Source organism: Anabrus simplex, chromosome 3 (assembly GCF_040414725.1).
Source record: "Anabrus simplex isolate iqAnaSimp1 chromosome 3, ASM4041472v1, whole genome shotgun sequence".
Classification (NCBI taxonomy): Eukaryota; Metazoa; Arthropoda; class Insecta; order Orthoptera; family Tettigoniidae; genus Anabrus; species Anabrus simplex.
Window position 1 is genome coordinate 200,761,220 of NC_090267.1, and position 16,453 is coordinate 200,777,672.

Below are 16,453 nucleotides of genomic sequence, written 5' to 3' on the forward strand. Positions count from 1 at the left end.
TTTAAAAGATAATTCATCCACCACCGGTGACGTTTCTTCTTATTATTATTCTATCCTTTAACAGGAGAAACTTTCCACATGAAGAAGTAAACATGAGGAAGTAGCATCCTTAGCAGCAACTGTGCCCTATTTTCCATATCGTCGACAGCAGAACACAATCTATACACGCCAGCTACAGTAGTTGTCCGCCGTATGCCGCGCCGAGCCGCCTCGTGTTTTCATTTTCTTTAATTTTTCAGATCCAAAGGCTAAACATATGATATCACGAGTGTTACACGAACCACGTGCCATCTGTAGTCACGTTTGAAGTGCCGGCATTCTAAGATCCGATATTTGCTTAGTGAGAGTAAGACCGGGTCCGCCTCTGTGGTTTAGTGGTTAGTGTGATTAGCTGCCACCCCCGGAGGCTCGGGTTCGATTCGCGGCTCTGCCACGAAATTTGAAACGTTGTACGAGGGCTGGAACGGGGTCCACTCAGCCTCGGGAGGTCATCTGAGTAGAGGTGTTTTCGATTCCAACCTCGGCCATCCTGGAAGTGATTTTCCTTGGTTTCCCACTTCTCCTCCAGGCGAATATCGGGATGGTACCTAAACGCCACGGCCGCTTCTTTCCCTCTTCCTTGTTTATCCCTTCCAAACTTCCCATCCCCCCGCAAGGCCCCTGTTCAGCATAGCAGGTGACGCCGCCTGGCGGAGGTACTTGTCATCCTCCCCAGTTGTATCCCCCGACCCAATGTCTCACGCTCCAGGACACTGCCCTTGAGGCGATAGAGGTGGGATCCCTCGCCGAGTCCGAGGGAAAAGCCAACCCTGGAAAGTAAACAGATTAAGAAGCAGAAGAAGAAGAAGAAGATGATAGTAAGGCCGGTACTATTGCACGTGCATTTGAAACTTGGTCACAGTAAATAAATTATGAGAAGAAACTAAACTTTTTTGAAAGCAAAACCTTGAAGTACATTTATGGAACATCGGAAGATATGTTCTTGCTTTGCGCTTGGTTCTTGGAAAATCATAGTTACTAATTTCGTACCGGGCGAGTTGGCCGTGCGCGTAGAGGCGTGCGGCTGTGAACTTGCATCCGGGAGATCGTGGGTTCGAGCCCCACTGTCGGCAGCCCTGAAGATGGTTTTCCGTGGTTTCCCATTTTCACACCAGGCAAATGCTGGGGCTGTACCTTAATTAAGGCCACGGCCGTTTCCTTCCAACTCCTAGGCCTTTCCTATCCCATCGTCGCCATAAGACCTATCTGTGTCGGTGCGACGTAAAGCAACTAGCAAAAAAAAAAAAGCAAAAAAAAAAACTAATTTCGTGTACTTCGAATATAAAGTGGGTGGTTGTGGTGTATTTGTGTCAGTAATTAGGGCCTGAATCGAGAAGGAAATAGCCGAGTTAGAGATCATTATGGTATGATAATTGCATGTGCCTATTTAAGCCTGCTTCAGGCTAACTAACTGCAAGATTTTGTCACATTTAAGCACCCTGAGAAATGTCACCGACCTCAGCCATGATCCAGGTCGCTATGCTGCGAGCAGAATGCCAAACGACTGCGGTGCTAAAGCCTATGCTGATTACGAAATAATCTTGATAGCTTGAAAGATGATGGTCACAAGGCTCATTCTAAAGTGACATTCGTGCTACGCTAAACAGAAATGGGTTCACTTTTGACAATCGCGGTAGGGACTGAACTGTGATAACTCATCTCCTATAAGCTATCGTTCGAAGAGAGTAGCACCGTTCTTTATCATTGTGATCCATCAGACCGGAAGTTCCCTCCGGAGATTCGCTCCAGTAAGTCTCACTGGGGGATACTGGCGTGGCACTCACTCGCCAGCAGGCGGTGAAGTAAACACTACGACATATTTCAGTCTTCTGGAAAGAATGATGAGGTTGGCTATGTCCCCTACTTTTTACAGGCTGTGATCTACGAAAAGACGTCAGAATACAAGCTGGATGGGATGAAAATATTGTACAGTGAATTGCCTTCCGTAATTCTTGACGTAATGAGAACGTTGTCATTTTTAATCTTATTTAACGAAAATTTATCACAGAGACAACCACGTTTTACAATTGGCTTTACGACCCATGACATCCCTCGACGATGGCATAAGAAGGGAAGGAAGTTTTTCTTTTTACAATTGGCTTTACGTCGCACCGACACAGACAGAGAAGCACCCGTGGCCTTAATTAAGGTACAACCCCAGCATTTGCCTGGTGTGAAAATGTGAAACCACGGAAAACTATCTTCAGGGCTGCCAACAGTGGGTTTCGAACACACAATCACCCGAACACTTGCCGCACTTAAGCGACTGCAGCTACTGAGCTCGGCGGGGGAAAGAAGTGGCCGTAGCCTTAATTAAGGTACAGCCCCAGCATTTTCCTGATGTAAAAAAATGGAAACCACGGAAACCCATCTTTAGACTTTCCGACAGTGGGGTTCGAACCCACTATCTCCCAAATGCAAGCTTACAGCTGAGCGCCCCTAACCGCACGGTCAACTCGCTCGGTGACACAACCACTTCAAGAGATAAAATATACAAGAGGTACTCTTTAGAGTGAAGTTTAATGATTCATCTTCCAATTGTATTTAATAATAATAATAATAATAATAATAATAATAATAATAATAATAATAATAATAATAATGTTAATTGCTTTACGTCTCACTAACTACTCTTTTACGGTTTTCGGAGACGCCGAGGTGCGGGAATTTAGTCCCGCAGGAGTTATTTTACGTGCCATTAAATCTACCGTCACGAGGCTGTCGTATTTGAGCACCTTCAAATACCACCGGACTGAGCCAGGATCGAACCTGCCAAGTTGGGGTCAGAAGGCCAGCGCCTCAACCGTCTGAGCCACTCAGGCCGGCAATTGTATTTATTAACATATTGTTCAGTGTGTTTCAATAAACCTATGGTTGATTATAGTACAGTAATAATGTTACTGGTTTTATGCCCTACTAAATACTATTATGGTTTCTGGGGACGCCGATATCTCGGAATCTTTCCCCACATGTGAATATTACCCGACTTGTGCTCTTTTATGTGTCGGCAAGTTCACCTACATGAGGCGGACGTATCTGACCACCTTCAGATACCATCGGACTGAACTACTATCGAACCTGCGCTCAGAAGGCGAACGCTCTATCATCTGAGCTACTCAGCTCAGCATATTGCTGATCCTAAGACTAGCACATGAGAATGATTTGTAAGAATGTTAATGGTTTCATCCAATACTAGATTACCTACTTGATGAGTAGGTCTAATAGTCTTTTTCAAAACGATAGAAAACTAAAAAATGTGTGCGATAGCAATTTTAGATTCTGTCATTAACCATTCATCAATGTCACGAATACTGTTTCAACAAAAACTGTAACGAGGCAGTCTTTGTATTCACGCTGATCAGATAAATGAAATGAAATGAAATGGCCTGTGGCCTCCGGACAGGCCAGGTGCACTCTTTGATTTGACTCCCGTAGGCGACCTGCGCATCGTGATGAGTATGAAATGACGATGAAGACGACACATACAGCCAGTCCCCGTGCCGGGGGAATTATGGTTAAAATTCGCGACCCTGCCGGGAATCGAACCCGGGACCCCTGTGATCAAAGACCAGCACGCTAACCATTTAGCCATGGAGTCGGACACGCTAATCACATGAAAAGTAGGAAGAGGACCGACTTTTCGAAGAGCGAATATATCGGGAAGGGAAGGGCCACGTTGGCCGCTAGAGTGAAATCATTTCCAGTCCTACTATACTTACTACGGAGTAAGAAAAGACGAAAGAGAGGTGCCCGCCTCAAGATAGGAAACAATACCAGATGTATCAACAATTTGTCATAACAGAAAGAAATATTTCTTGTATATAGTAGTGTCACCTTTGCGACGAGATAGCTTCCCAAACAGGCGAACGCGTTTCGACAAATCCATCCATCCATCCATCCATCCATCCATCCATCCATCCATCCATCCATCCATCCATCCATCCATCCATCCATCCATCCATCCATCCATCCATCCATCCATCCATCCATCCATCCATCCATCCATCCATCCATCCATCCATCCATCCATCCATCCATCCATCCATCCATCCATCCATCCATCCATCCATCCATCCATCCATCCATCCATCCATCCATCCATCCATCCATCCATCCATCCATCCATCCATCCATCCATCCATCCATCCATCCATCCATCCATCCATCCATCCATCCATCCATCCATCCATCCATCCATCCATCCATCCATCCATCCATCCATCCATCCATCCATCCATCCATCCATCCATCCATCCATCCATCCATCCATCCATCCATCCATCCATCCATCCATCCATCCATCCATCCATCCATCCATCCATCCATCCATCCATCCATCCATCCATCCATCCATCCATCCATCCATCCATCCATCCATCCATCCATCCATCCATCCATCCATCCATCCATCCATCCATCCATCCATCCATCCATCCATCCATCCATCCATCCATCCATCCATCCATCCATCCATCCATCCATCCATCCATCCATCCATCCATCCATCCATCCATCCATCCATCCATCCATCCATCCATCCATCCATCCATCCATCCATCCATCCATCCATCCATCCATCCATCCATCCATCCATCCATCCATCCATCCATCCATCCATCCATCCATCCATCCATCCATCCATCCATCCATCCATCCATCCATCCATCCATCCATCCATCCATCCATCCATCCATCCATCCATCCATCCATCCATCCATCCATCCATCCATCCATCCATCCATCCATCCATCCATCCATCCATCCATCCATCCATCCATCCATCCATCCATCCATCCATCCATCCATCCATCCATCCATCCATCCATCCATCCATCCATCCATCCATCCATCCATCCATCCATCCATCCATCCATCCATCCATCCATCCATCCATCCATCCATCCATCCATCCATCCATCCATCCATCCATCCATCCATCCATCCATCCATCCATCCATCCATCCATCCATCCATCCATCCATCCATCCATCCATCCATCCATCCATCCATCCATCCATCCATCCATCCATCCATCCATCCATCCATCCATCCATCCATCCATCCATCCATCCATCCATCCATCCATCCATCCATCCATCCATCCATCCATCCATCCATCCATCCATCCATCCATCCATCCATCCATCCATCCATCCATCCATCCATCCATCCATCCATCCATCCATCCATCCATCCATCCATCCATCCATCCATCCATCCATCCATCCATCCATCCATCCATCCATCCATCCATCCATCCATCCATCCATCCATCCATCCATCCATCCATCCATCCATCCATCCATCCATCCATCCATCCATCCATCCATCCATCCATCCATCCATCCATCCATCCATCCATCCATCCATCCATCCATCCATCCATCCATCCATCCATCCATCCATCCATCCATCCATCCATCCATCCATCCATCCATCCATCCATCCATCCATCCATCCATCCATCCATCCATCCATCCATCCATCCATCCATCCATCCATCCATCCATCCATCCATCCATCCATCCATCCATCCATCCATCCATCCATCCATCCATCCATCCATCCATCCATCCATCCATCCATCCATCCATCCATCCATCCATCCATCCATCCATCCATCCATCCATCCATCCATCCATCCATCCATCCATCCATCCATCCATCCATCCATCCATCCATCCATCCATCCATCCATCCATCCATCCATCCATCCATCCATCCATCCATCCATCCATCCATCCATCCATCCATCCATCCATCCATCCATCCATCCATCCATCCATCCATCCATCCATCCATCCATCCATCCATCCATCCATCCATCCATCCATCCATCCATCCATCCATCCATCCATCCATCCATCCATCCATCCATCCATCCATCCATCCATCCATCCATCCATCCATCCATCCATCCATCCATCCATCCATCCATCCATCCATCCATCCATCCATCCATCCATCCATCCATCCATCCATCCATCCATCCATCCATCCATCCATCCATCCATCCATCCATCCATCCATCCATCCATCCATCCATCCATCCATCCATCCATCCATCCATCCATCCATCCATCCATCCATCCATCCATCCATCCATCCATCCATCCATCCATCCATCCATCCATCCATCCATCCATCCATCCATCCATCCATCCATCCATCCATCCATCCATCCATCCATCCATCCATCCATCCATCCATCCATCCATCCATCCATCCATCCATCCATCCATCCATCCATCCATCCATCCATCCATCCATCCATCCATCCATCCATCCATCCATCCATCCATCCATCCATCCATCCATCCATCCATCCATCCATCCATCCATCCATCCATCCATCCATCCATCCATCCATCCATCCATCCATCCATCCATCCATCCATCCATCCATCCATCCATCCATCCATCCATCCATCCATCCATCCATCCATCCATCCATCCATCCATCCATCCATCCATCCATCCATCCATCCATCCATCCATCCATCCATCCATCCATCCATCCATCCATCCATCCATCCATCCATCCATCCATCCATCCATCCATCCATCCATCCATCCATCCATCCATCCATCCATCCATCCATCCATCCATCCATCCATCCATCCATCCATCCATCCATCCATCCATCCATCCATCCATCCATCCATCCATCCATCCATCCATCCATCCATCCATCCATCCATCCATCCATCCATCCATCCATCCATCCATCCATCCATCCATCCATCCATCCATCCATCCATCCATCCATCCATCCATCCATCCATCCATCCATCCATCCATCCATCCATCCATCCATCCATCCATCCATCCATCCATCCATCCATCCATCCATCCATCCATCCATCCATCCATCCATCCATCCATCCATCCATCCATCCATCCATCCATCCATCCATCCATCCATCCATCCATCCATCCATCCATCCATCCATCCATCCATCCATCCATCCATCCATCCATCCATCCATCCATCCATCCATCCATCCATCCATCCATCCATCCATCCATCCATCCATCCATCCATCCATCCATCCATCCATCCATCCATCCATCCATCCATCCATCCATCCATCCATCCATCCATCCATCCATCCATCCATCCATCCATCCATCCATCCATCCATCCATCCATCCATCCATCCATCCATCCATCCATCCATCCATCCATCCATCCATCCATCCATCCATCCATCCATCCATCCATCCATCCATCCATCCATCCATCCATCCATCCATCCATCCATCCATCCATCCATCCATCCATCCATCCATCCATCCATCCATCCATCCATCCATCCATCCATCCATCCATCCATCCATCCATCCATCCATCCATCCATCCATCCATCCATCCATCCATCCATCCATCCATCCATCCATCCATCCATCCATCCATCCATCCATCCATCCATCCATCCATCCATCCATCCATCCATCCATCCATCCATCCATCCATCCATCCATCCATCCATCCATCCATCCATCCATCCATCCATCCATCCATCCATCCATCCATCCATCCATCCATCCATCCATCCATCCATCCATCCATCCATCCATCCATCCATCCATCCATCCATCCATCCATCCATCCATCCATCCATCCATCCATCCATCCATCCATCCATCCATCCATCCATCCATCCATCCATCCATCCATCCATCCATCCATCCATCCATCCATCCATCCATCCATCCATCCATCCATCCATCCATCCATCCATCCATCCATCCATCCATCCATCCATCCATCCATCCATCCATCCATCCATCCATCCATCCATCCATCCATCCATCCATCCATCCATCCATCCATCCATCCATCCATCCATCCATCCATCCATCCATCCATCCATCCATCCATCCATCCATCCATCCATCCATCCATCCATCCATCCATCCATCCATCCATCCATCCATCCATCCATCCATCCATCCATCCATCCATCCATCCATCCATCCATCCATCCATCCATCCATCCATCCATCCATCCATCCATCCATCCATCCATCCATCCATCCATCCATCCATCCATCCATCCATCCATCCATCCATCCATCCATCCATCCATCCATCCATCCATCCATCCATCCATCCATCCATCCATCCATCCATCCATCCATCCATCCATCCATCCATCCATCCATCCATCCATCCATCCATCCATCCATCCATCCATCCATCCATCCATCCATCCATCCATCCATCCATCCATCCATCCATCCATCCATCCATCCATCCATCCATCCATCCATCCATCCATCCATCCATCCATCCATCCATCCATCCATCCATCCATCCATCCATCCATCCATCCATCCATCCATCCATCCATCCATCCATCCATCCATCCATCCATCCATCCATCCATCCATCCATCCATCCATCCATCCATCCATCCATCCATCCATCCATCCATCCATCCATCCATCCATCCATCCATCCATCCATCCATCCATCCATCCATCCATCCATCCATCCATCCATCCATCCATCCATCCATCCATCCATCCATCCATCCATCCATCCATCCATCCATCCATCCATCCATCCATCCATCCATCCATCCATCCATCCATCCATCCATCCATCCATCCATCCATCCATCCATCCATCCATCCATCCATCCATCCATCCATCCATCCATCCATCCATCCATCCATCCATCCATCCATCCATCCATCCATCCATCCATCCATCCATCCATCCATCCATCCATCCATCCATCCATCCATCCATCCATCCATCCATCCATCCATCCATCCATCCATCCATCCATCCATCCATCCATCCATCCATCCATCCATCCATCGTGAATTTTTTTGAATGGAAAGTCGTATTACTTCTGGTCACGATAATTATTCACTCAAATTCTTGTATTGTTGGCGAATGAATATATTTGTTCCCAGAGATCTCTTGTAATGATTGGTTAGGATGAACTTCGAACGCACTGTGAGATTAAAAAATATTTCTTGGATGCCAGAAAAATGTTAGGCCTAATCTTAAAAAGATAAGTGTGTGTCTGTTATTTTGTCTGGAATTGAGTTCTTCTAAGCGTTTCGAGTCATTCTGTGACGCCTATAACAATTTCGTCCGCAGTCTTACTGTCTCTCCTTATGTTTATTTGTTTGTTAACTCGACATGGGAAGGAGCTGATCCAAATTATGTGAAATTTTGATCCGCGTTAGAGCAAATTATAATATAGGATACGTAGTGTTTTGTCGGTCAACACGGGACGGAATATGAGGTTAGGGGAAGGTTAGAGTATCAGTGTGGAGAAAATGCAAAGATATTTTAAGGGATTCGATGTAAGAACAAAAACTCTCAGGCCCTAAGGCCATGCAAAGTATAGTTCAAAATCCCAGGACAAGCTTGTTGCTTGTTAGTCTCGTGGACCATTCCTTACCATTCACGCCAACAAGGTGACCGAGTTCAACCGCTTGCCAGTAGCCTTCCGTTCGCTGTTCGCTTGGAGTATTGAGTATACGCAGTTTAAGAGCGTACTGTGTTATATCAGAGCGCTATGTCGTTAGTTTAGTCTCTTTTTATACCTATGCTTTCATGTATTGTGTTAAAGCGACTACCTGCCACTCATCCACACCATTTCAGCATTCCAGGTTCCAATCTCCGGCGTTACGCTGTAGGCGGAGCAGATTTCCTTCAAAATCTCTCCTTCCCTCTGTCAGGGATTTCTACCTGCATCTGAGGGCTGGTTCGAGATCTACTTAGCTTACATGATTACAACTGAGGAGCTAAAGCAGTGACATAGCGGCCCCGGTCTAGAAAGTCTCGTAATCTGTAGGCCTTCTTGCTGAGCAGTGGTCGCTTGGTGGCAATGTCCCTTCGGGCTGTTGCGCCATGGCGTTTGGTTTGGTTTGGTTTGGTTTTGGTCAACGTTTCAACTGACTTCCTTCTTACAGTATACTGTTAATCACAAGTACGAACTCACTGCATTAGCTTTGCTGCACATTGATTCAATCTCACTTTCTGTACTACAATCCTGGGAGAATACATATACTAAATACTTGAAGTTATCTACCTGTTCCAGCTTTGTATTCCCAAACTGTCGTTCAATTCTCACAGGTTTCCTACTTACTGACATCACCTAAGCCTTGGAAAGCCTAATTTTCATGCCAAACTGCACCTATTTTCAAGCTCCAAGAAATCAGACTGCTCGTTTTCAGCACAGTTTGCCATCGCGAAATATAACCAAATATAAAACGTTTTCACATGCATCATTGATATTATGTTTCACAGTGTCCTTAAATATTCTAAAATCCTTTCTTCCTCGTTGTAAGCGATGGAACGCATCCTTTGCTGCACCTGTAGCCATTTCCTTCTCAGCTTTCCTCTTGCCGTTTGTCCTTGGTATAGTTGAGTTAGCACTGCTTCAGTGTCGCTTTGTTTTTTTGAATATCTCTGAGAGCTACATACACTGCCGGAAAAAAATGTACACCCTCATAGAGTTTTCCAATTCACTCAAGATTTATCATTGAAGCAGTGCATATAGAATATAGCCTCCGTGGCTCAGGGGGCAGTGCGTCGGCCTCTCTCCGCTGGGTTCCGTGGTTCAAATCACGGTCACTCCATGTGAGATATGTGCTGAACAAAGGGGAGGCGGGACAGGTTTTTATCCGGGTACTCCGGTTTTCCCTGTCATCATTCATTCCAGCAACACTCTCCGATATCATTTCATTTCGTCAGTCATTCATTAATCATTGCCCCAAAGGAGTGCGACAGGTTTCGGCAGCCGGCACAATTCCTATCCTCGACGCTGGATGGAGGCTTCATTCACTCCATCCCTGACCTGGTCGAATAACTGGAAACAGGCTGTGGATTTTCATTTTCATTTCATAGGTAGTATATGAAATGATTACTTTTACAGATCAATACCTCAAGCGGTACTGAGCTACCAGGTGTCGATCCATGCTGAAACACCCACATTAGTACGTGGTGTATCCTCCACGGGTGGCAATGCAGGCGCTGATTCTGGCATCCAATCGATCATGCAGATGGCGAATACTGTCTTGGGATACATTATTCAACGCCTGTTCGACCTGTTCACGTATTTCTGCAAGAGTTGTGGGTTGAAGAGTCGCACGTGCCAGTTGTCGTCCCATCATATCCCACACGTGCTCGATGGGAGACAAGTTCGAAGATCGTGCTGGCCAGAGAAGTTGCTGCAGGTCTTGCAGAGCACGCTGAGTTTCACGAGCAGTATGGAGCCAAAAATTTTTCTGTTGGAACAGCACATCACCTCCTGTTGCAGGAATGGCAAAAGAATGGGTCTTACAACATTCTGCACGACAGAACGCTGGTCAGCGTTCCCTCCACAAACACCAAAGATGAATGAGAGCTATAGCTTATCGCACCCCAGACCATAAGGCCTGGGGTGGGGCCAGTGTGTGTTGGACGAATGCACTCTACGTGACAGCGCTCGCCAGGTCTACGTCGTACGCGCAAACGGCCATCACTAGCGTGCAGGCAGGATTTGCTTTATCGCTGAAGACCACGGCCCGCCGTTCCATCTTCTAAGTGATCCTCTGACGATACCAGTCGATGCTGTGGCGTGAGTGGAAGACGGGCTAGAGGTGTGCGTGCCCGTAGTCCCACTGCTAGTAACCAGTTGGCAACAGTTCTTGTTGACACTTCTGGGCTCACAAACCCTCTTAGCAGTGCTGTGGTAGCTGTACGATCTGCCACTGCTGCCCTCACAATGCGACGATCTTGATGGATGTCTGTGCTGCGTGGACGTTCAGTACCTTGTCTGCGGGTGTGAGAATGTTCACGTGACCATTGCAACCAGCATCGTTGCACAACTGAAGCAGCACGTCAGAATTTTGTGGCAGTTCTCCGAAAGAACCATCCCGCCACTCGAAAGGCCACAATTTGACTCCTTTCAAACTCGCTCAGTTGGCTGTAAGAAGCGCGAGTGCGTCTCCTTGGCATGGCGCCTGTTTGCATCACACGCTTGCATCACACTGAGCCTTATGCCTGTAAGCATTCCCTGTTAAAGGGTAAATGCAGATTGCGCTCTGCCAGATATGTCACTACGCTATCTGTTGGCGAGCGACGTTGAAACCATTATCAGTACATTTACTATCCCCCAGGTGGCATCTGCCGTCATCGGATCAAAATCGATGTCGTCTTTCCAGTTGTACTAACTTTTTATTTCCGGCAGTGTATAAGGAAGGCTGATATCTTTGTACAACTGACTGGAACGCGTTATACCGTCTTTCAGAAACGTTACTGGTACGATGTTCACCATGTATTATCGCAGAATAACAATTCCAGTGTAATGGAGGGAATCTCGGTATTTCAGGGTAACTTCTTCATTTTCCAGTTATACCAGAGACGTACGTGGTCTTAATGTAAGATGAAATTTCACTAAGTTTTTAAGACATTTCAACAAGCAATTCTTCATATCCATGTAAAACATCTTCGACTGGTATGATGGCAAGAGCTAACATGGAAGGTGTTCCAGTTCTTAATGCTCTATCATTAGGATCATTGAAAATTCCTTGCAGTACCTACTTCACTTTATACCTTACGGTACACTGACATTGTTTTCCATATTGTTTAGGAGCACGTCTATCTGGAAAATGTTAAAAGCACGAATTTTGATGTTCTGACGAGAAAAGAGGGTAAATAAATTGAATTTTAAGGTTTCATTCCTTGTGGATATCACTCGAAAAATAGTGAAAATCTGTGTAAATATGTTTGGGGTAATCTGGAGGCACCATGAACATACCTAGTCCCTGATTTCAGTAGAAGCTCCGCGTTTCTTCTTGTTCCAAACACCAAAACTCGTTCTCCGCCAGGTTTTAAATCTTCCTCTTCACAGGAATCATTAAATAAGGAGTTGCCGTATCCACCTGTACAGCATCCATAATATCCGCATCCACAGTCGATTCGGATTGATCGACAGTGACGGAGGTGGTCGATTGCACGGCGGTCGCACTCCTCCGCGCGCCGCTCTCTCACATTCCCTGTGCAGTAGGCTACCTCTTTAGCCTCTCAGCATCAGAAAAGGGCATCTATTTTTTCTTTTTGATTCACCATGATATATTTCCTAATGACCACATCATTTGGACATATGATCAGTAGAAGGGCCGGCAGGGTTTATTCTCTACACTTCCCGGTCCGGTCAGTCCCACTCACGGCTAACTTTTACCATTCACTCCAATCGGTTTAAGCACAGCTTCTCGATTTTGACTTGGGTGAATCAGCCATTGTAACACGATGTTACGCCAAGCTTCCAGTAACAGTTTTAAACGCGCAAAAACTTCAAACACTGGGCGAGTTGGCCGTGCGGTTAAAGGCGCGAAGCTGCGAGCTTGCATCCCGGAGATCGTGGGTCCGATCCCCACTGTCGACAACCCTGAAGATGGTTTTCCGTGGTTTCCCATATTTACACCAGGCTGTACCTTAATTAATGAAACGGCCGCTTCCTTCCCACTCATAGGCTTTTACTCTCCCATCGTCGCCATAAGGCCTATCTGTGTCGGTGTGACGTGAAACAAATCGTAAAAAAAATCCTTCAAACCCCCTGCCGATATTCGTTGCGCTAACGTTTCTACCGGGAGACCGAATTATGAAACGCTTCACATCGAAACATTCTGCTTTCACTATGTTGGTGATAACTATTTGCAATAGTTTCACCAAAAGCATGTTTATATGTTTTTTGTAACGATGCACAGTTAGGTGGAATTCTAAACATTTGGGATGAATGTATGCTTAATTGCAGACCCCGCGGTGTAGGGGTAGTGTGCCTGTCTCTTACACGGAGCCCCGAGTTCGTTTCCCGGCCAGGTAAGGAATATTTCTCGGTCTGAGGGCTGGTTCGAGGTCCAATCAGCCTACTTGATTACAATTGGAGCTATCCGACGTTGAGATACCGGCCCCGGTCTACGAATTCAAGAATAACAGCTAAGAATTTTCGTTGTACCCACCACACACCTTGTAATCTACAAGGCCTTCGGGCTGAGCAGCTATCGCTTGGTAGGCCCAGCTGGTCCAAAAAGTCATGGGGGTTGGGTTTAGTTTGATTTGGTTTGGTTGGTTTAATTACATCTTACGGTTTGTGGATATAGAAAGGAAGAACTGAGTCATATGATTTTGGACCACACTTACAAACTATCTGTAATATGATCTCATAAATGAAACAGTGTTACAGCACGAGAAGTACGTTTTAGTGATTAGGCGCCTGTAACGACCACTTGGTGTAGAGGTAACGTATTTGCTACTCACCCGAAGGCAATAATTTTTCTATTAATAATAATGTTATTTGTTTTACGTTCCACTAACTACTTTGACGATTTTCGGAGACTCCGAGGTGCCCGAATTCAGTCCCAGAGGAGTTCTTTTACGTGCCAATAAATCTACCGATACTAGGCTGACGTATTTGAGCACCTTCAAATGATATTTCACCAAGCAATAATCAACCAATTATAACTACGAGGAAATACGCGTATTGTATTTAAAATACACATAATTTCTCAAGTCACATACAAAAATAAATTGAGTCAATCCTAAGTGCAACTTAAAAAAATATCTATATATTTCAAATGCTGTCGACTATACCATACATGTTGATGAGAAAGTAGAAAATTATGCTTGATCGAAAGGAAGTACAGTAGTAGCTACGGGCATGACAAATCTTAGGTTTTTCTGACTTCATAGCGTTCGTTTTCAATTTTTAAGATTGTGGAATCGAATATCAGCTCTACGGTTGATATCTGGAATGTTTTGATGAGAGAAACGAATCACTAGAGAGACCGGCACATTAGGTAAACCTTTCCCAAGGCAATACGTCAACACTTCAGCAGCTTTAATTTAAAGAAATAGCAATCAAGTAACCGTTTCGAGGAACGATAAAATAGGTTATCAAAACATGTGTTAGTTGTTAATATACACAATTAGACTCTTTTCCGTAGTTCTTAATTCTATGGATCTGCTTAAATGTTATTGATTTTACGTCCCACTAACTGTTATGGTTACCGGGTGAGTTGGCCGTGCGGTTAGGGGCACGCGGCTATAAGTTTATATCCGGGAGATAGTGGGTTCGAATCCCACTGTCGGCAGCCCTGAAGATGGTTTTCCATGGTTTCCCATTTTGACACCAGGCAAATACTGGGCCTGTACCTTAATTAAGGCCACGGCCGTTCCCTTCCAACTCCTAGGCCTTCCCTATCCCATCGTCGCCATAAGACCTATCTGCGTCGGTGCGACGTAAAGCCACTAGCAAAAAAAATTATGGTTTTCGGAGAGAGAGAGTGCAGTGCTGAGTGGCTCAGACAGTAGGAAGTATTTGAGAAACTTAAAATAACACTACACTGAGTTACAATCAAAACCGCCAAGTTAAGCTCAAAAGACTAGCCGTCTGCGAAATTAGTGTGGTATTTTAGCTGTTGGCATTCTACTCGGACGACGTAAGTTCACATCTTGGTCGATCCTAGGTTAGAATTTTCTCTAAAAATTCATGTATCAGGAAGGGTATCCAGCCAAAACCCAAAATGAACCAGGCTCCCTAAAAATGCTAAACTTGCCTGGGATAAGGTGATTAATGTTCTTACTGAATCCTAATACCTGATGCTTTTTTTTTTGCTAGTTGCTTTATGTCGCACCGACACAGATAGGTCTTATGGCGACGACGGGACAGGAAAGATCGAATATGTTGAGAGAGAAGAGAAGCAGAAGAGAAGGTCAAAACTCTTCAATGGAATATCTCTTTCGCTGAATTATGATTCACTGAAAGGATTTAAAATGAGTTGAAATATGGCTAAAGTGCAGGAGGAGGATCGAAGTATTATCATTGCATACATACTAGCAAGCATATATTTTGTAATAATAATAATAATAATAATAATAATAATAATAATAATAATAATAATAATAATAATAATAATAATAATAATATTCGTATGGTCTTAGTTATCATGTGCAAACATTTTAATTTGAATTCATATAGGCTGCCTGCGTGTCAATTTTAATGCTCCGCTTTATTCTACCAGATAGCAGAGTACCTCGGATCTCTCTAGGGCGATGGCTGAGTTTTAATTGATTTTGCTGGGTAAACCCCAAATGTGTGTCACCAGGGATCTCTTACTTGCCAACATCGTACGACATGGAGTGTCGAATGGACTATTTTTCATCCCTCAAAAGTTGACTACCTCTGCCAGGTTTGAACCCATGATTTTCGGATCCGGAGGCCAACACTCTACCAGTGATTCTCAAGGGGAGCTTGGTCTGCAGAAAGGAGGTAGAACGTAGAAGTGTTCTTTCAATTACCTTGATGTAGGCAACCTACATTACGTACTTGTTTGGAGGATCTGTCTAATGCAGCTCTTTTCTAGGAGTCTTTCATGTGGCTGATCTACGAAAACGTAAAG